This window comes from Carassius gibelio, chromosome B9 (genome assembly GCF_023724105.1).
Source record: "Carassius gibelio isolate Cgi1373 ecotype wild population from Czech Republic chromosome B9, carGib1.2-hapl.c, whole genome shotgun sequence".
In the NCBI taxonomy this organism is placed as follows: domain Eukaryota; kingdom Metazoa; phylum Chordata; class Actinopteri; order Cypriniformes; family Cyprinidae; genus Carassius; species Carassius gibelio.
This window is the reverse complement of record NC_068404.1, coordinates 25015914-25036315: the sequence shown is the minus strand read 5'-3', so window position 1 is coordinate 25036315 and position 20402 is coordinate 25015914. Positions and strand designations below refer to the sequence as shown.

The 20402-nt window shown below is 36.5% G+C and overlaps 1 long non-coding RNA gene across 2 annotated transcripts; it reads right to left on the bottom strand.

The window, feature by feature from the left end:
- Window positions 1-15165: 15165 nt before the first annotated feature.
- Window positions 15166-18894, bottom strand: LOC127965460 (uncharacterized). 2 transcript variants are annotated; one of them, XR_008155304.1, is made up of 6 exons: window positions 18437-18894; window positions 17444-17543; window positions 16328-17278; window positions 16102-16186; window positions 15469-15596; window positions 15166-15348 (listed from the first exon to the last, which is right to left on the bottom strand). It is a non-coding gene; the product is annotated as an uncharacterized LOC127965460 (long non-coding RNA). The 2 variants fall into 2 exon arrangements; XR_008155305.1 differs by having other exon boundaries at window positions 16328-16443.
- Window positions 18895-20402: the final 1508 nt, after the last annotated feature.

Below are 20402 nucleotides of genomic sequence, written 5' to 3'. Positions count from 1 at the left end.
TAGTGCATAAAAGCAATGCGATTGTGTAAAGAGCAATGAGGTTGCTTAAATAATCACATAATCGTAATTTTTGAGTGAACTTTTAAAGTTTAAACTTAAACTTACTGTCACCCAAAAATAAAATTTGATGACAATACCAACCAAGATGTAGATTTGTTTGTTTCTGAACAAAATTTGGAGAAATTAGATCACTTGCTCACCAATAGCTCATCTGCAATGAATGGGTGCCGTCAGAATGAAAGTCCAAACAGCTGATAAAAATCTCACAATAATCCACAAGTAATCCACACGACTCTAGTCCATTAATTAATGTCTTGTGAAAGCTGTGTGTGTGTGGTAAACAATTCCATCATTAAGGTGCTTTTATTTCAAACTGTTGCTTCCAGCTTGAATCTGAGTCCTCTATCCATAATATTGTTTCTCCAGTGAAAAATTTGGGAAATTTCCACATATCGAGCACAGTTTACAAGCAAAAACAGTCCAAAATATTTCTAAACAAATATGTTGGTTGATCTTGATGTGGGTTGACATCAGGGGATTGACATTTTTTTTACATAAAGCTTTTTACTTTACAAGATGTTAATTGATGTACTACAGTGGTGTGGATTATTGTGATGTTTTTATCATCTGTTTGGACTCTCATTCTGACGGCACCCATTCACAGCAGATGTTGGCAAGTGAAGCAATGCAAAATTTCTCCAATTTTGTTCTGAAGAAGAAACAAACTCATCTAGATCTTGGATGGCCTGAGAGTGAGTACATTTTAAGTACATTTTCATTCATTCATGAACTATTCCTTTAAAAGTCACGAACATCTATGCCTGTGCAAACTGCAGCACATTTCTGCGCTAATCTTACAGCGCTTTGTTTTACAAGTAGTAGTCTCAGCACATCGGAGATCTGTGTTAGCTACCCAGACAGCATTTCTTTCTGTGCCCTTCTGTTTCCCTGGAGAGACAAGAGCAAAGTCCACTTTATCAGTGTCAACCTCACTGCAGCAAACAGAGCAAGCACCAGCAATCTCTGCACCAACCACCACAGACCCCAACAAAACCCAATCCTCTGCGTAGCTCCTCGCTGAATTTCCAGACCGTTGGATTCGAATGCCAAAGTCTAGATGCCAGAAGGCAAATCAGCATGTTAGTCCAGGGGTTGTGGATTGTATGTGTCTGAGGGATGTTTTCATCTGCTAAATTCACACTGGGACAGAGAGGTTCTAGATGTTTACATCTGTCTAGGGTGATTTGATCACAAGTGGTCTATTGAGACACATTACTATTTAAACTTGATATTAATGTGACTCAAATGCATCTCCTGTGACCACTTATGATTAGAGTGGAGGGCTTAATTCATCCAAGAATATAGAAAAGCAGCAGAATATTGTAAAAACAATTCTCCACTTCAAGGGAAATTAGTGCAAATTGTGAATTATTCAGTCACACGCCGTAAATAAATGTGTATCTGTCAAAGTTTATGTGATGAATACACACCATACCCTTATATAGACAATACCCTTTATAAGAAATACAGTAAATATTATGAAATATTATATTAATATTTTAAAATAACCATTTTCTGTTTAAATATGTTTTAAAATGTAATTTTATTGCTGTAACATAAAGCTGAATTTCAGTGTCACATGGCCCTCAGAAATCATTTTAATATGCTGATTTAGTGCTTAAGCAACATTTCTTATTATTATCAGTGTTGAGAACATTTGTTACGCTCTTTTTTGTGTGCAAATCTATTGTTGTGACAAATAGAAAGAATAGAACAACAATTATTTAAAATAGAAATCTTTTGTAAAATGATGTCTTTATTTTCACTTTTGATCAGGTGAAAGCATCCTTGCTCAATAAAATAAATACTTTAAATAAAATCTTTTATAAATTCACTGACCACAAACTTTTTAACAGTAGTGCAGTACATGCATTTTTTTTTTTTTTTTGCTTCTTGGTGTTTCCTACTGCATCCAGCTAAATTTTGAAAAACATTACTGAATCGATGTTGATTAAGTGCAAAAAAAATCATCAAAGTGCTATCAAATATAGCCAATTTGATTGCATACTTGTTTGATATTTCAAGCTAAATACCTTGTCATTTCAGTCAAGTTCCTGTACTAAACCAAATGTAATGATTTAATCCAAGTCATGTCAATGCATACCAAATATTAAGATGCATTTTTGACCTTGTTGTAATGCATTGGTTTGCTGATAAATATTGCGATGCTTGAATGGGATGCATCAGCAATGGTATGCATTTACAGTGCACTACAAATGTGTGTCAGCACCTGAAGTGAGTGTAACCGCACAAGACATTGTGTATCTCATACTGTACCACCAAGCTCACCACAAGTGCCAAAGTGCACTCCCAGAGGAGCTCTCTACTTCGAGATGAAAAGGTGATCCTGTAGAAGAGGGAGAGTTCAGAATCACAGAAGCCCAGTATTGATTAATCTTGCAGCTGTAAATCCCTGGGACTTGTGGATCAGCGCTGAACTGGCAGTGAATCTGCTGCTGAGAGGGACGGGGCTTTGAAATAAGGGCCAGAGTGAACGGCACTAATCTTCTCACAGCAGGCCCTCCCCCTCCAGGTCTGGCACCCCGCAGTCAGGCAAGAAGCTCCTTTTCGCAGCGCAGAGAAACCCCTTTTGGCCAAACTGCACTCTGGACGGAAAATGTATAAACCTCTCTCAAAATATCCATTTTAGAACCAACTTTTCTTCGGTGAAAAAAAAAAGACTGGTCAAAATTCTGGTTGTAATATGCTTTATGCAATGGAGAAATGCATCACAAATTTTATATTTTGTTCAACGTCCATTTTGAGTCAGATCTGACATTCAATCCTGACAGAAGTCCATAACCTTTGAGTCTGTAAGGTGGAAGTCTTACAGAGCTATGTGTCATGATTCCTCTGGTTTCTGTTTAATAAACTTTCTGGCAACGGACTTTAGAAGTAGACAGCTGTTGTAGGAGCTCTGGGATGCATATGTGACCCTGGACCACAAAACCAGTCTTATAAATATAAATAAACTTTCCATTGATGTATAGTTAGTTTGTAATGATAGGATAATATTTGGCTGAGATTCAGCTATTTGAATCTCTGAAATCTGAGTGTGCAAAAAAATCTAAATAAGGAGAAAATGGCCTTTAAAGTTGTCCAAATGAAGTCTTTAGCAATGCATATTACTAATAAAAAATAGTTTTTGTATACATTTACAGTTGGAACTTTAATAAATATCTCCATGCAACATGATCTTTACTTAATATCCTAATGATTTTTGGCATAAAAGAAAAATCTATCATTTGAACCAATACAGTGTATTTTTGGCTATTGCTGCAGATTTCCCTGTGCAACTTAAGATTGGTTTTGTGTTCCAGGGTTACATATGTGTTTAATCCAAAAGAGTCATTCCCAAAATATGTTGACTTTTTGAATTTGGTTCAGTTTTTTCTCCATGATTTCCACCAATGCTTAACAAAAAAATAAAAAAATAAAAAATAAAGAAATGATAATAATAAAAAAATAGATACGTCAAAATAATTAAATAAATAAATAAATAAATAATGTGTGAATCAATACAGTGAAAACTGTTCATATTTTATACAAAATTAGATTATATGATTTAGTTATTTGCATTTACATTGCATTTTAACCCCCAAAGAACCATATAACAACATAAGAATCCTATATAGGTATTATAGGTGTTGTTAAGAAAAAGGTGCACTGCAGCTGGTTCATTGCTGTGAGTTCCTCATAAAGAAGTTTCCGTACCATCATTGCACTTGAAGAACTCTCAGATAAAAGCAATGCACATTCCAGTCGAATCCATCTGAGCAGCATGTCTGACTGAATGACCTTCACTCTCTGTGCAATCAAAGATGCATGCTGCAAAACAAGCTCATTAAAGATCTATCATCTGTCGACAACGCTGTGAGCGAATGCTGCATCCTGTTATTGAGACGTCAAACTCTTCTATAAAAGTCACTCTCAGTCTTACACACACCATCGAAAACACACACACCTTTTGTCTGGCCTGTTTCTTTCCCCCTATGTAACAAACAGACATTGTGCAACATTTGTTTTTCTCTGGCACGTTCACACACACTTAGATTCTTCTGCTGCTGAACGCCTCGTCCCGTGTGAGTCACAGTGGGGCATGCAGGAGGCTGCGGGTGAAGCAGCCAAGCGTGTGGTGGCTGCTGCTCCAGATAGTGACGACAAAGCACTGTGAGTATTGAGCTGCAACATTGCTCATTTGGAGACAAGAGATTAATTCAGTTTTCAGCACAAAAGGGAAAACGGTCTCCACAACGTACTCAATTTGTCTCCAGTGCCTCTGTGTGAACACACATCATCTTCATCTGGCAATGCTTGTGCTGAGGAACTGCAGTGAAGAGTGCTGGTATCCAAGCACTCAACTCTAACACTTGTCTATATCAGCTGGTGACATGTCCTTTAACTACTTCAAACTGAAAATAATGTCAATGAAAAATGAAAAAGTGAAGATGCTTTTATACCCTGTATTTACCCATGAATGAGCTTTCAAGCTCCAAAAAAAAAAAAAAAAAAAAAGAGCACAGAAGTGTAATAAAAGTAGTTCATATTAATTTAATGCTATATTTCAAATCTTCTAAAGTCAAACAATAGTTTTGTGTTGTGGAGAGGATCTAAATGGAGGATTTCTGAAGTATTGAGCAAGTATTTGAAGTTGAGCAGCAAGCTCATTGGCAGCTGATACAAAAAGAACCAGCTGCACCATCTGATAATGATGTCATTATATCAGATTGAGTTCATGACAGCACTTTGGATTTGTACCAAAGTCATGTTGATAAAAAAAAATAAAAACTTGTAATTGCTGAAATTGCTTAACAACAACAAGCCATTAGTTCTTAGATAATTTGAGCTTGAGAGCCCTTTTTTAAACAAGGAGTTAAAAAACAAAGCAAACTAAGTTAAATGAAACTATTATTATTTACTCACCTTCATGTTGTTTCAAAACTTGCATGCTGTCTGCACAACACAAAATACAATTTTGAACATTTAAATAAGTTAATAATGAGAGAATTAAATAATATTTTATAAATAAAATATAATTTAATTTTTTTATTTGAATAAAATAAATTACACATATTTTAAAGTATATATTTAAAGTATATATTACTATTTGATTTGAAATTAAATACATTTAATTTCAAATCAAATTTTAATTTTAGAATTATACCTTTAAACACAGGATGGGTTTCATCACTTGAAGGGTGTCTACAAAACCTCCGCCCTATCAAAAGACTAAAAGTTCTTCTTTTACATTCTTGAGTACATTGTGATTAATGTTTAAGCTCCTTATGAGACACTCCTAATGCTTATTTTATTATAAGCTCATTAGTAACAAGACACACTGGCATTAGAGGATAACTCCTTCAAAGCATAAAGAAGTCATCTACTGTATACAAAAGCATGACTTTGATTTCTAATGTATAGATGAGTCACAGAATTTCTTTAGAAGAGTGGACTCACGGTCATTTCTGTCTCTCAGCAACACCTCCATTAGGGAGCGTATGTGTCATTTGTAAGATTTGATGGGCCGAAAAAGATTTGGCCTTTCCCTCATTCAATTCAATTCTGTTGAAAAAGTGCAATCTGTCGATGGTTTTGCTGCGACACATTTTCTGATTGGGCCGGTTGCCAGCCTCAATCAGTCTCAGTATTGAGAGCAATCCATACAGGAAACCACAGGTACGTGTGAACTCCCCTGGACCGATCTTTTAAAGAGACCACCATGAAGCTGTCTGAAATATCACCGGCTTTGTCAGTAACTGTAGGGAGAGAAATTAACTAACAGAATGCATATTCACTGAGTAATGAGCAGCTTCAGTCTGACTGTGAGTAAAGTGATGTTTCATCAGTTATCAACTCCCTGAAAGACTCAAATGAGAATATAGTTGAGAATCATCCTCAATCAAACTATCACTCAGTTCAAATTACAGAGATAGATAGAATGACAGATGGGCCTATATAGGCAGACAGAACAATTAATTGAGAGACAGAATGAAAGACAGAACAAACATAAACAATAGAACAATATGATAAATGATAAAACGATAGATAGATAGATAGATAGATAGATAGATAGATAGATAGATAGACAGACTTTCCATTTCAAGCCATTTTTGCTTTATTAATGGACTGTTTTGAATAACAGTTCTTCCCATTAATTCATCCTTTACCAAACCGTCATGCTGTTTGAGAGTGTCACCTTAGTTAGATTGATGGTTAGAACATGCTAATTGACTTCACAGCATGCATTTGCCAAAACTATATCAGCTATTTAAAGAAGTGTCAAACATGCATTTAAACAGAGCTGTGGTTTCGTCTCAGCAGATATACTTCTCTTATTTTGCCAAATGTAAAACTTTTAATTAATTTCCTTTTTTAATTTGGCCATGTTATTGGATGCAATTGATCTAATATGCCCCATATGTTAAAGCGATTAAACTAATTTAAGACACATTGCAGGTTCTTTTTACAAACTCAAGTGTCACTAGCTTACTGCTCATGCAGAGATGCTGTGGTTATCTTCTCCAGTCCAGATTTGAAATGAGGATCCATTTCTTGTTTTGGCTCTGTATGTACCAAAGACCAAACACAGCAGCTTAAAAACATGTACTTAGAATCATTTTAAATCATATTTTGATGCAGCTAAGCCAACGTCCAAGCTTTCACAGCCCAGTAAATCTCTGACAGATCTATCTGGAGAATTCTAAAAGCATCTGTGGTTTTATGTTATATATCTCACTTGCTGAGGCTCTTATTCTGCAGAGTTTGTACTACAGACATGAATGACATCTTAAACCGGGCTTGTTGGTGAGAGCTGTGATTATTTTTCGAAGCGAAATGATTTTAGCCTGACAGACTACAAAATAAGTGACATAAACTGGACGGACCTGAACCGTAGACCAGAATATGGTCTGGACTTTTCTCGACTTGGGTCAGAAAGAAATGGCAAGTGCATGCAAGCATAGACAGTAGTCATTTTGCATTAGAAAAGCACAACTTATTTTCTGCATAAATATTATTTATTAAAGTTTTTGATTATATGTCTCTTTGAAATCCCAGTTAAAAGTGTTTTAATGTCTGTGTAGAGTGTTTTTATCTGTTGGAGTGCTTGGCCTCAATGTTGATCCTTCCTGCCTGGATTCTGGTAAGATGAATGTGACTTTGATAGCTTTTATTCTTTTTTATCAAAGCAATGACCTTTTTCCTTAATCCGTTCCATGATACAAGATTTGAATTTCAATATCAATCCTATTATGTTTTGCTTCATTAATGCATTTAAAGCCCTTTTTTATGGCTCCACACAGGTTTGCAAGGAAACCAATTTTGTAAGATTCCATCTACTGATATGATGGAATGAGAGCGAGAAAACATAAAAACCTAAATCATACTGTGACTACTCCTCAATTATTAATACATTTTTATAAGAAACAATAATCGACCACATGAACTACTGTGACACGTGGTCCCACCATACACCTGGTAGCGGAGCGCGTCGTGGTTGACCATCTCCTGCGGGCCCTTCCCAGCCCGCTTCGTCAGGCAGCCTGTATGCAGAACCCAACCAACGTGGATGAGCTGGTCGAAGCCATTGAGCTGGCGGAGGCCACCCAACACTGGGAGGTTGGGGAGAGGGCCACCGTTTCCCCGAAGGGTGGTCCAGGAGCGGCGCACGCCATAGGGCACCCAGCAACTGGTGAGCGGGCCGGCGCTTCCCGGCCATCAAGATGAGCCCATGCCCACTGAAGCACCCCGCTCCCCGGGACGACCTTGGATGGCAGGCTGCGCCGTGCACACAGAGAACACGCTGCGGGCGGAAGTGAAAGTAAATGGCTGCCCATTCCTCGCCCTTCAGGACTCCGGCAGTGTGATCAGCCTGGTCAAAACGTCGGTCCTACCTCCCCAGGCCGATGCTAAAACAAAGCTCCCATTACACGTGTGCACGGCGACACCCGAGTATTACCTGCGGGGTGGGTTACTATCGCTGCGCCAACCGGCACCTGGCCAATAGACGTCGGGCTCATTTCACTTCATGGTGAAAAATGGCCTGCTTTACTGTGTCACACAGCAGAGGGGGGAGGAGCCGCCTGCAAATTCTTGGCCACCAAGAATTGGAAACAGGACCAGCTCTACCACATCAATCTCCTGAGGCTCTGGGTAAGAACTGGGCCTCAGCTCTCTGCCTACACCAACTCAAATCCCGTGGTTGTTGATATGGATCCTCAACTCTCGGCCGCCCAGAAGTTGGAGCTGCAACACCTGGTCAGTCAGTTTCCTGATATGTTCTCCCCCCAGCCTGGGTGGACCCAAGTCTTGGAGCACGACGTCTGCACACCACCGGGGAGCATCGTCCAGCAGCGGCCCTTCCGTGTCCCGAAGGCTCCGCGACACGCCGTCAAGGAAGAGGTACAGGAGATGCTGAGGTTAGGAGTCATAATTGAATAATTGAAGTCATAATAGGAGTCATAATTGAATCATCATGCAGCCCATGGTCCAGCCCCATCATAATGGTTGCAAAGCCTGATGGCACCCTCTGCTTCTGTAACGACTTCTGCCACCTTAACGAAGTCTCCAACTTTGACTGCTATCCAATGTCCTGTGTCGACGAGTTGTTGGACCATTTGGGAAGGGCTCGGTTCATCTCGACCCTCGACCTCACCAAGGGCTACTGGCAGATTCCCTTAACGGAACAGGCCAAACTGAAGACGGCCTTCTCGACCCCAAGCAGTCACTGGCAGTACCGGGATCTTCCTTTGGCCTCCATGGGGCCCTGGACACCTTCCAGCGAGTCAACGACTGATGGACCTCCTCCTATGGCCACACCAAGCATACGCGGCGGCCTACCTCGATGATGTCATCATTCACTCTGAGACTTGGGAGGACCATCTGGAGCGGCTGCGGAAGGAGCTGTTGAAACTACGCAGGGCTGGCCTGGCCGCCAACCCCCTGGGGTGTCACCTGGCCCTCGCCGAAGCTAAGTACCTGGGGTACCAGATGGGTCGCGGCCTCATAAGACCGCAAGAGAAGAAGGTGGCAGCTATCCTTGCCGCGCTGCGGCCTACCTCCAAAACTCAGGTACAGGCCTTTTGGGGGTTGGCGGGGAACTATCACTGCTTCATCCCTAACTTCTCCTCCTTAGCTTCTCCCCTGACAGACCTGACCATAAAGGGGCAGCCGGAGAAGATCCTGTGGATCCCCAGCTTGTGGAAAATATCACTAATTATACCTGTCCCCAAGATTGCTAGACCACTGGACAATAATGATTTCAGGCCTGTAGCCCTGACATCTGTGATTATGAAATGTTTTGAAAAATGTGTTGTGTCTATGTTAAAAGCAGGAGTTGCAGACAAATTAGACCCCTTACAGTTTGCATATAGGCAAGGGAGAGGAACTGAGGATGCTATTAATAGCATCATACACTTGATTTTGAAACATTTAGAGAGTCCTAAAGCTTACGCCAGGCTACTGTTTATTGATTTTAGCTCTGCTTTTAACACTATCCAACCTCAACTGTTAATGGAGAAAATTAAGCCGCTGTGTTGACCCACTTATTACCAAATGGTATTATTCTTTTTTAACAGACAGAACCCAATGTGTAAAAATAAATGGTTGCATTTCACAGCTAAAGAGTATTGGTACTGGTGTTCCTCAAGGCTGTGTCAGTTCACCTATTCTTTTTACACTTTTCACAAACCGGCATTCGCAGAAATATGTTTTTAAATATTCAGATGACGCAGCCATTTTAAGTCTACTTTACTAGCATGATAAGGTTAGCACCATTTATCAAGCAGAAATAAGTATGTTTGTTGACTGGTTTGATAAAAAAAAGAGTTGGTAATTAACACAAAAAAGACACAGGAAATTGTATTTGATTCAAAATGTATTGGTGACCATCAACCAGTGGTTATACACAACCATCATATTACCCAGTCGCAGACCTACAAGTATCTGGGTGTATATAGAGAGATCACTTACATGGAATACACATATTGAATAGGTTTGTACTCACCTAGAACAAAGATTGTACTTCTTGTGCAGATTACGTCTGTATGGTGTGAACAAAAATGTCATGAGGCTGTTTCATAAAGCTGTTTTAGAAAGTATTGTTAGGTATGGGATCACAGTATGGTTTGGTAATCTTTCAGTGAAGCTTAAATCTAAGTTGATGCACCTGATATTGACAGCATCTAAAATTGTCGGGCATGAGAGAGATTGTAACCTCCAGGATTTATATGAGGAATGTATTCTTAACCAGGTGGAAAGGATCATTGGCGATCAGAGTCATTTTTTTTTAACTCACAATATGAACTGCTTCCCTCTGGCCAACCCATTCTCACTCCAAATGCGTCAAAAACCGAAGCATGGTCAAGCGCCCCTAGCGTCACTTTTATGACGCCAAATGTGCCTCTCGGCGTCGACTATCGAAGCACTACGACCTTCATTGCTTTCAGTGGGAAACTTTTGGCGTCAGAATTCGACACGAGGACATGAGATGTTTATCGCTATGAAATCACGTTCAAGAAGTCTCATTCAGCACACATCGCGCGATACTTGCTATCAGTTCCACAGTTTGGGTGAGTAGTCGTATATACGCTCTTTTAATGCCTTTTATCAAATGTATTCTGTCTTCTTTATTAATCAGATTAGTGCCATATGTTTAATCGCTGTATTATATCGGTCATCCGCGGCTGTCTTTGAGTTTCATTGCGTTTAAATAAATGAACACAGCTGCTAATTAGTGTGATCAAACTCTATCTGTCACGTGACGTGCCATAGACCTTCGATCCGTTTTATATTATTATTAATTTCATGATCAATGATGTAAGTTGTATTTGTAGTAAAATCATGGTAATCACGACACAATAATAAATGAAATGTGAAGTTAAAACACAGTAAATGGGACATTAGTAACTGTAACTGTAGTTTTACTATGGTATATTAATAATCAATACAACAATACAATAATCACCAAACCAGCTATGTTTGTATCACTGTAATGCTAGTGTTTTTATGTGCTTTTATATGACAGATATCACAGTAATCATGTGTTCTGTACCATGCTTTTAATACCTTTTAATGTGAATCCAAAAAAATTAAAAATAAATAATAAAACATGTATTTTTCCATCTTGCAGTTCATTCATATCAGTTTATATATATATATATATATATATATATATATATATATATATATATATATATATATATATATATATATATATATTTATTTATTTATATATATATATTTATTTATATATATATATATATATATATATATTGCTCACAGATCATTATTAACATTCTGTATATAATTCAATTTTATTTTCTCTCCCCTTTTTTATTATTTATATTTTTAGCTGAAAAGACGTAAAGGCAGTCAGCCCAGTGGTGTTTCTGGAGAGGGATTCCTTCAGAAATGGAGAAGACAGAAAGCTGCGGAGGCAGATATTTGCAGCAGTAAGTCTGTGATAGTTTGTCTCTTTTATCAAAAATTCCTGCTGTTATAATTTGTACAGCATTTGTTGTTTCTTAAACTGTTGCACTGTCCAAATACCCACACTTGCCATCTTTTCACTTGACCACTTGATTACTTATTTAACGTCTTTCCTGTATTTGGCCTAGTGTTCGAGTGAGCATGATAACCACAAGTGTGTGTCAAACTTTTCATGACCTGATGACTGTGTTTGCCAATCCTGATCCTGGAGAACCCCAGCACTGCACGGTTTTGGCGTCTCTCTTATCTGCCTTGGAGTCTTCACTGATGAGCTGATGAGTTGAATCAGGTGTGTTTGATCAGGGAGACATCTCAAATGTGCAGTGTTGGGGTTCTCCAGGACCAGGATTGGGAGCCACTGCCTTATGGGACACTTATGTGTTTAAAGAGATTTTTAATATCTAATTATCAATATTTCACATACTGTACTAAACACATCACAGTCTTAATAATCCAGTTTAACACTTGTATGATATTGTACAAGCCCCAGGACGGTCTCATCTGACACTATCAAAAGAATTCATATGACTATAGCTTGTTATTAATTACTTGCTTTCAATAATGGATTCATTTAACATTTAATTTTACAGCATCTTTACAGAGGCTGCTTTTATGGTCTAAACAAAACACAGTGTAATGTATAAGTTGAATGTAATGTAATATTTCTGTTTTACAGGATTGTTTGAGGATAACACTGCAGTTCTCCATCATGCACAAGGACTCACCTCGTTAACTCTTTATCCCCCACACACACAGATATGGTCCCTGGATCAGTGATTAGACTTTGCAGTGGTTAGATTTTTGCAGAAGATGTAACTTTGTTTTATTTATAAGCTCATAATGAATACATTACAGAACCAGTGATGAAAACAATAGTTAAAAATAGTATTTTTCGTATTGATAAAGCATTTTGTTCTCTTTTTCAAGCTTCATACAGTGAACTTTTTAGACTTTAATTAAGAGTTTTAGTAAAGGAGATATTCATACACAGTCATCCCCTAGCTCCAGTCATGAAGTGAATTCATGATGTTATTGTCAAAGCTAGCAGGTGTTTGTTTTCCTGAACACTTTCTCTGTCTTCCATTGTTCAGACAATCAGTGTTTATTTGATGCTGTGCTGATTGAGTTTTATAGATGATATTGCACACTTGACATGCATGTCTTCATGGTATTTTTTTGTGAGTTTGAAACATTTACATTGTGTTGTATAACATTTTGGTCAATTTAATTTTTTTAATAAAATTGATCTTTTTCCAGTGTTCTCTGAAAGACATACTGTATTTACTGTTTTGTTTTTTAATAAAAGCATTTTCATTTGCATACTGAAAATAGTTAATGTTTACAACATAACTGCCTTTTTATTCTTTATGGTGGCAAAAACGAGCTTGGTGACAGAGGATGCAGTGTAGTAATTTGGGCATGTTGTCTTTAAATGAGTTTGACATATCAATAAATAATGGAAGATCCTTACAAAAATATGCATGTTTATTATGCTTTATGTATTTATTTGTTCATTCATTCATTCATTAATTTATAATTTCTGTTTTTATTCCTAGGGTTCAAATGGTAGAGAATGGTAAATCACAGAAACACAAATGTGAACAATTTTAACTTTAAAACACAATGTAATATACAATGTAAATTTTAGAAGCACGTCATTTGATTAGTAAATATATTTGTCTTTGGTCAAAAAAAAAAAATACAAATCTTAAAAATGTGTCTTATATTTAATGAGAGGAATCTATCTGTTGGATACAACTGCGACTGCTGGGCATGTGCACATCAATATTGCCCAATTTTTGTCAAGCTGAACAACGGAGGAAGGTGAAGACGTTAATAAAACAGAATCTAATAAGTAGCAAGCTTAATCTATTGTTAACCGAATCTATCCCTTCAGCCGAAAAACGAAAGACATCTGTCATACATGTATAAGGAAGTGTGACGCTGCTGCTCAGCTTAGATGTCATTGGCTATGACTTTTCAGGACAATCTGTGGTTGGACTATCTTTTAACCCATATTAAACAGCGCATCATGTTAAAAAGTATGTTTTGCTCCTATCATCACATTAGTAATATATTAAGTCAACAATGAAGTGTTGCTATCTTGAGAAAAATGACATCTTTAGCGAGATCCTAATCCTAACCCTAAGCATAACTTCAATGAACTACAAAAAACAGCCCCCTAGTGTTGCCTTTCTATAGATAGAACGACGGAGGCTTGTGGGTAATGTAGTTTAAAACTTTTTATTAACGAAACTAAATAAATTATTTATTTTAAGGTAAACTGGATATCTAAATATGTTTATTGTGCAAACATCTGTGATATATTTGAGAGGCAGGCTGAAATGTGGTATTTTACAGTGAGCAATATTTAAAATGCTTTTATGCCAGCTTTCCACTTATTTCTGAAAACTGAGCTCAACATTATTTTATCAGCATAGCATAAGTAATAATCCTGCCCATTTTCTCTTTGATATGTTAATTGGACTCTGATTTACAGCCATTTGAATTGTACAGTTTTGGGCTCTTCGGGGGGGTGCTACTGGGCCCCTGGGGGTAGCAGGGCAGTAAAACCTACATATATGTATTCTCCTCATCATGAACAACAAACTGATCTGAGTCACATTTATATCTGACAGTTTTCACAGTCCTCTGTTTTCTATTCTATTCATCATGGCTATTATACCTTTTGACAGGACATTGTGAGGCCATCTGATGAAACATGGAAAAATTAGAAAGAAATGATTTAATAATGAAAATAATAGATTATTTCTTTGATTTTTGAAGTAAATGGCAAGAAATATAATGGATGAACCTGCAACAACTTGCCATTATCTATTCCCCACTGTAAAGCAGTAATCAAGGACAATGTATACACATTGTGATACTTCACTATTACACAAGGACAAATTCATGCAGTGCTAAGAATATTAATTTATATATATATATATATATATATATATATATATTAGCATTATATATAACTAATTAGCCGAAATCAGTGTAAAAATGTCCTCCTCACCCCCGTATCTTGCTCCTCAGGTGCTGGACATCAGTAATGTGCGTGCTCTTGGTTTTAATGCAGTACAAGATCCACGTTGATCATTCCTGCTACATTCTCAGTTATCCCTTAAGTGTTTGTAACAATAAAGCCCATGGCACCATCTTGTAATGCAGAATAATTAATCTTGTAACTCCCTGTATTTCACAAAAAATGTGCATATTTGTTACTAAAATATAAAAAAATACTTTCTGGTGTACTGATGTCCCAGATGTTATTAATCCGATCAAAAATGTTCATGTCTTAAATAAAAAAATAATCCCAATAATTAATATGTCGTTTTTCCAAGTCTAAAATAAACACATATGAGCCTACCTAGTAAAATGATGTATTTACCAAGAATCTTCAGAACACAATATTCACCATTTTCATTTTATTGAAGCATAGACTATAAAGTTGATAAAGTAGCATCAAGACAAATAAGATTCAATGAAAATAATTATCATCAAAGATACATTAACCTCATATATAAATCAGTTCCCACGGATGAGTGATGAAATGTCCTTAAAAGTCACACAGTCCCATCCAGTCAACTGTGATATACAGATCATGTGATACATATAAGACATGTGATACTGTTCCAGAAAATAATGATTCCCATCATCACATCTAAACTGGTTTCATCTCCCCATCGTGTTCTTCTTCTCTCGTGTCTGGAAACAGTTTGTGGTTGATGTCCAGCACTGATGTGGTGTAGCTTGTTCTCAGCCAGAGGATCTCTCAGTCCTAACATCCCAGACCTGGTCAAAGTGAAACACACAATGCAGAAGAAGTTGTTTAATGGACAGAGAGCGCAGCTTATGTTCTGTGTGGTTTTAGCAGGGTGAGCAACTATGACCCTTGTAGTACTGTACACTTACCATTCTTCAAGCTGCTTTAAGACCTTTTGAGAAGCTTTTTCTCTGAAGAGAATTTAGCACATCCTCTTCTTTCTCTCCTTTCAAGAGCATCACTTGGTCAAAACCCCTCATTTGGCTGATGAGATCATCTGTACAAATAAAAATACTGCAATAAATATGTCATTCTGCAAGAATTAAGAAAAAGTTACAGAAGCAAAGGTCTTGCTCATGAGACATTAGCATGTGTAGTTCTCAGAGACTCTAGAATTCATCTGTTGTTGCAGTAAATGTGTTTTTTTCCTCTAGAATCTTTCTCCAAAGTTCCTGACTTCTCTCACAAATGTGTTTTAGTCTGTGCAGTGTAAGGCCTGGCTTCAAACCAATCAACTATCAATTCACAATTTATAACATAACATTTACAAAACAATGAAATAATGTCAATTGGTGTTTATATCAACTAAACCAATTTCATGATACTTGTCTGCTTTTAAAACAGGTGGTGTGTTTTTAAAAACATAATATTAAAAATGTCCAGTCACACTTTGCTAACATGCTGTAATTGTAATAGTATAAAACGAAATCAAGGCTGACATGACCAGTTCTGTGAGAGATCATCATAAAATGTTGTATAACATTGCTTCAACACACACATACCAAAGGACTTCTGTTTGTTTGAGCACAAGATGGCCGTCTTCATTTCTCATCCTGAGCAAATAATTTCCTTGGTCTTCCTTCTCTTCTGTGAAACAAGAAAATCTCTACTTACTCTCTTTGCAATTAATATTGCTCATTAAACATAATTAAGTTAATTTAAAGTAAGATTCAGACCAGAGCATTTGAGGAGTAAATGTTGATTAAAAAATATTCTAAACAAATGTACCTGGGAAGAGCTGATCATGGCAAGATTCGCTGAGACTCAGTAATAGCTCTTTTAGGTTTTAGGAAGGTTTGTGAGGGTTGGCTCTTAAAATAGCTGTTGAGCTCGATATTTTAGACCTGAAAAAGAAGAACAGCATTATCTGGAAAAAATCCTGTAAGACAGAAGGAAGGACATATTATTAATTACGTGCAGCTTGTACATTACACCTCTGTAAAGATGCTGTATAATTAAATGTTAAATGAATCCATTATTGAAAGCAAGTAATTAATAACAAGCTATAGTCATATGAATTCTTTTGATAGTGTCAGATGAGACCGTCCTGGGGCTTGTACAATATCATACAAGTGTTAAACTGGATTATTAAGACTGTGATGTGTTTAGGGATCATTTTTAAGACTTTGACCCTGTCCAGATACCCACACTTGCAGTCTTGGCCACTTGAGAGTGTGTGTATGTGACAGTGTGTGCACAAGACTGTCCCCGGTCTTAATAATGCCAAAGCACAGCGTCCTTAACACACACTAAACCTCTCCAATACTGCTCCGGAGCACTATACAAAGCTTAGTGTATCCCATCATGCATCATGTTTTGGAATAAATCGTCAGACTTTTTGCCGAGATCTCACAAGAGGTCATGGAAAGCTGTCCAATGTACAGTATGTGAAATATTGATAATTAGATATTAAAAATCTCTTTAAACACATAAGTGTCCCATAAGGCAGTGGCTCCCAATCCTGGTCCTGGAGAACCCCAACACTGCACATTTGAGATGTCTCCCTGATCAAACACACCTGATTCAACTCATCAGCTCATCAGTGAAGACTCCAAGGCAGATAAGAGAGACACCAAAACCGTGCAGTGCGGGGGTTCTCCAGGATCAGGATTGGGAAACACAGTCATCAGGTCATGAAAAGTTTGACACACACTTGTGGTCATCATGCTCACTCGAACACTAGGCCAAATACAGGAAAGACGTTAAATAAGTAATCAAGTGGTCAAGTGAAAAGATGGCAAGTGTGGGTATTTGGACAGTGCAACAGTTTAAGAAACAACAAATGCTGTACAAATTATAACAGCAGGAATTTTTGATAAAAGAGACAAACTATCACAGACTTACTGCTGCAAATATCTGCCTCCGCAGCTTTCTGTCTTCTCCATTTCTGAAGGAATCCCTCTCCAGAAACACCACTGGGCTGACTGCCTTTACGTCTTTTCAGCTAAAAATATAAATAATAAAAAAGGGGAGAGAAAATAAAATTGAATTATATACAGAATGTTAATAATGATCTGTGAGCAAAATATTTATATATATATATATATATATATATATATATATGAAAATAAATAAATATATATATATATATATATATATATATATATATATATATATATATATATGAAAATAAATATATATATATATATATATATATATATATATATATATATATATAAAATATTATATATATATATATATATATATATATATATATATATATATATTAAAAAAAAAAAAAATATATATATATATATATAAACTGATATGAATGAACTGCAAGATGGAAAAATACATGTTTTATTATTTATTTTTAATTTTTTTGGATTCACATTAAAAGGTATTAAAAGCATGGTACAGAACACATGATTACTGTGATATCTGTCATATAAAAGCACATAAAAACACTAGCATTACAGTGATACAAACATAGCTGGTTTGGTGATTATTGTATTGTTGTATTGATTATTAATATATCATAGTAAAACTACAGTTACAGTTACTAATGTCCCATTTACTGTGTTTTAACTTCACATTTCATTTATTATTGTGTCGTGATTACCATGATTTTACTACAAATACAACTTACATCATTGATCCTGAAATTAATAATAATATAAAACGGAATCGAAGGTCTATGGCACGTCACGTGACAGATAGAGTTTAATCACACTAATTAGCAGCTGTGTTCATTTATTTAAACGCAATGAAACTCAAAGACAGCCGCGGATGACCGATATAATACAGCGATTAAACATATGGCACTAATCTGATTAATAAAGACGACAGAATACATTTGATAAAAGGCATTAAAAGAGCGTATATACGACTACTCACCCAAACTGTGGAACTGATAGCAAGTATCGCGCGATGTGTGCTGAATGAGACTTCTTGAACGTGATTTCATAGCGATAAACATCTCATGTCCTCGTGTCGAATTCTGACGCCAAAAGTTTCCCACTGAAAGCAATGAAGGTCGTAGTGCTTCGATAGTCGACGCCGAGAGGCACATTTGGCGTCATAAAAGTGACGCTAGGGGCGCTTGACCATGCTTCGGTTTTTGACGCATTTGGAGTGAGAATGGGTTGCTCTGGCAGAAGATACAGAGTCCCAAGGTGTAAGCTAAATCGATAGAAGAATTCCTTTGTACCAGTATCTGTGTGCCTGTTTAACAGATGTTTATCTTAAGGTTTTCTTTCTATTTTATCTTTTATATTGTTTGTTTTATCTTTTTTACTTGTCTATTGTATGTAGATTGTATGTAGGTCATGCAGCAATTTTTTAGTCCAAAACAATTTTCCTCTCGAGGACAATAAAGTATACTACTACAACTACTACACCTGCACCTGCTCGTCACGGGCTGAGCGGCCACACCTGCGCCCCATCAAGCTCTAGTTACATAAACCCAGCAAATGAAATTATGAATTTTTGTCTTGTTTGTTTGTATTGTTGATGTATATTTTTATTTATGTGTATTGTTGTCATAGTGATTGAATGTTATATGATTGTTGGTTATTTATTTTTTTGTTAGTTTTTATGTCACAGGCCTAGGGACTGCAGATGAAAAATAATATCTTTTTACTAATTCTGGCATATTTACATGGTGTATTTTCATACAACAATGTACATGAATATGCATGGTCCCTATTAAATAAACTGATAAATAATTAAATAAATAAATAAATGAACGCAGAGGTGAGAGATGTTTCTGAAAGTATAAGGGGTCGCTCTGAGTGCATCCTTGATTAATAAAATAATTAATTTCAAGAATTATTTAAACTAAATAATTGTGATTAATGCAAAAATACAACCAAAAATCACAAAGAACATATCAGATACTTAAATTAAAAAAATAAGAATAATATAGAAAAATATAGAAAAATAGAAAAAATGTAAAATGTTGGTTGCAACAACCAACATTTTAAATTTTTTCTATTTTTCTATATTTTTCTATATTATTCTTAAAGTACTTAAGTATTCTTATTCTTAAAGTACTAAAGTACTTAAGTATTCTTATTCTTAAAGTACTAAAATACCATTAATTTTTTGCTACAAAAATAATAAAACACTGATCATTAGAAACAATATTTGTCATTTAACCAAAATAAACACGCTTATTATGATACCGATGTTGGTCAATAGACAGTCGTTAAGAGCTTTCATGTGGTCTTTAAAAGGAATTGGAATCAGAGTTAGTTAAATTCCATAAAATTCCCATCCCTGAAGAACGAAGCACCCATAATCCCCTCTTCATTTTTACCTCTTCTGTTCTGATAAGCCTTTTTGAGACCCATGTAGCGTGAGCTTTGACTCAGAGAAGAGCGTGTCAGGGATCTTCGAAATTTCATCCCTTTACAACGAATAACAAGAGATTTAAAGCTGGAAGTGTAAAACAGATCTCTGTTTCACGAGGTCAGTTGACATGTCAGGGTACAGTATCTATCAGCCTGCTGTAATCAGCTACCCCAGATGATAATAATGGGACCTCTGTGCTTTATTTGTGATGCATAGTACAATCAGTCACACTGATGATTATGTACAGTGTGTTCTTAGAGACATTAACTTAAAATGGATTAAATTATAGCCCTGCACGGTTTTAATGTAATAGGGAGGAGATCGATACAGGTCTTAATTGCAGCAGGAGTGAAGATCTGCCTGCTATGAGACTTTATTTCTGTTCAGAGATTCAATAAGAGCCACAGGCCACATGGTGTTACCCATTTTCCTTGTGTTTTTTTTTTATATCACGGGGTATGGATCTGAAATACTTTATTTGTGCAATTAAATTTTAATGGAATCCTAA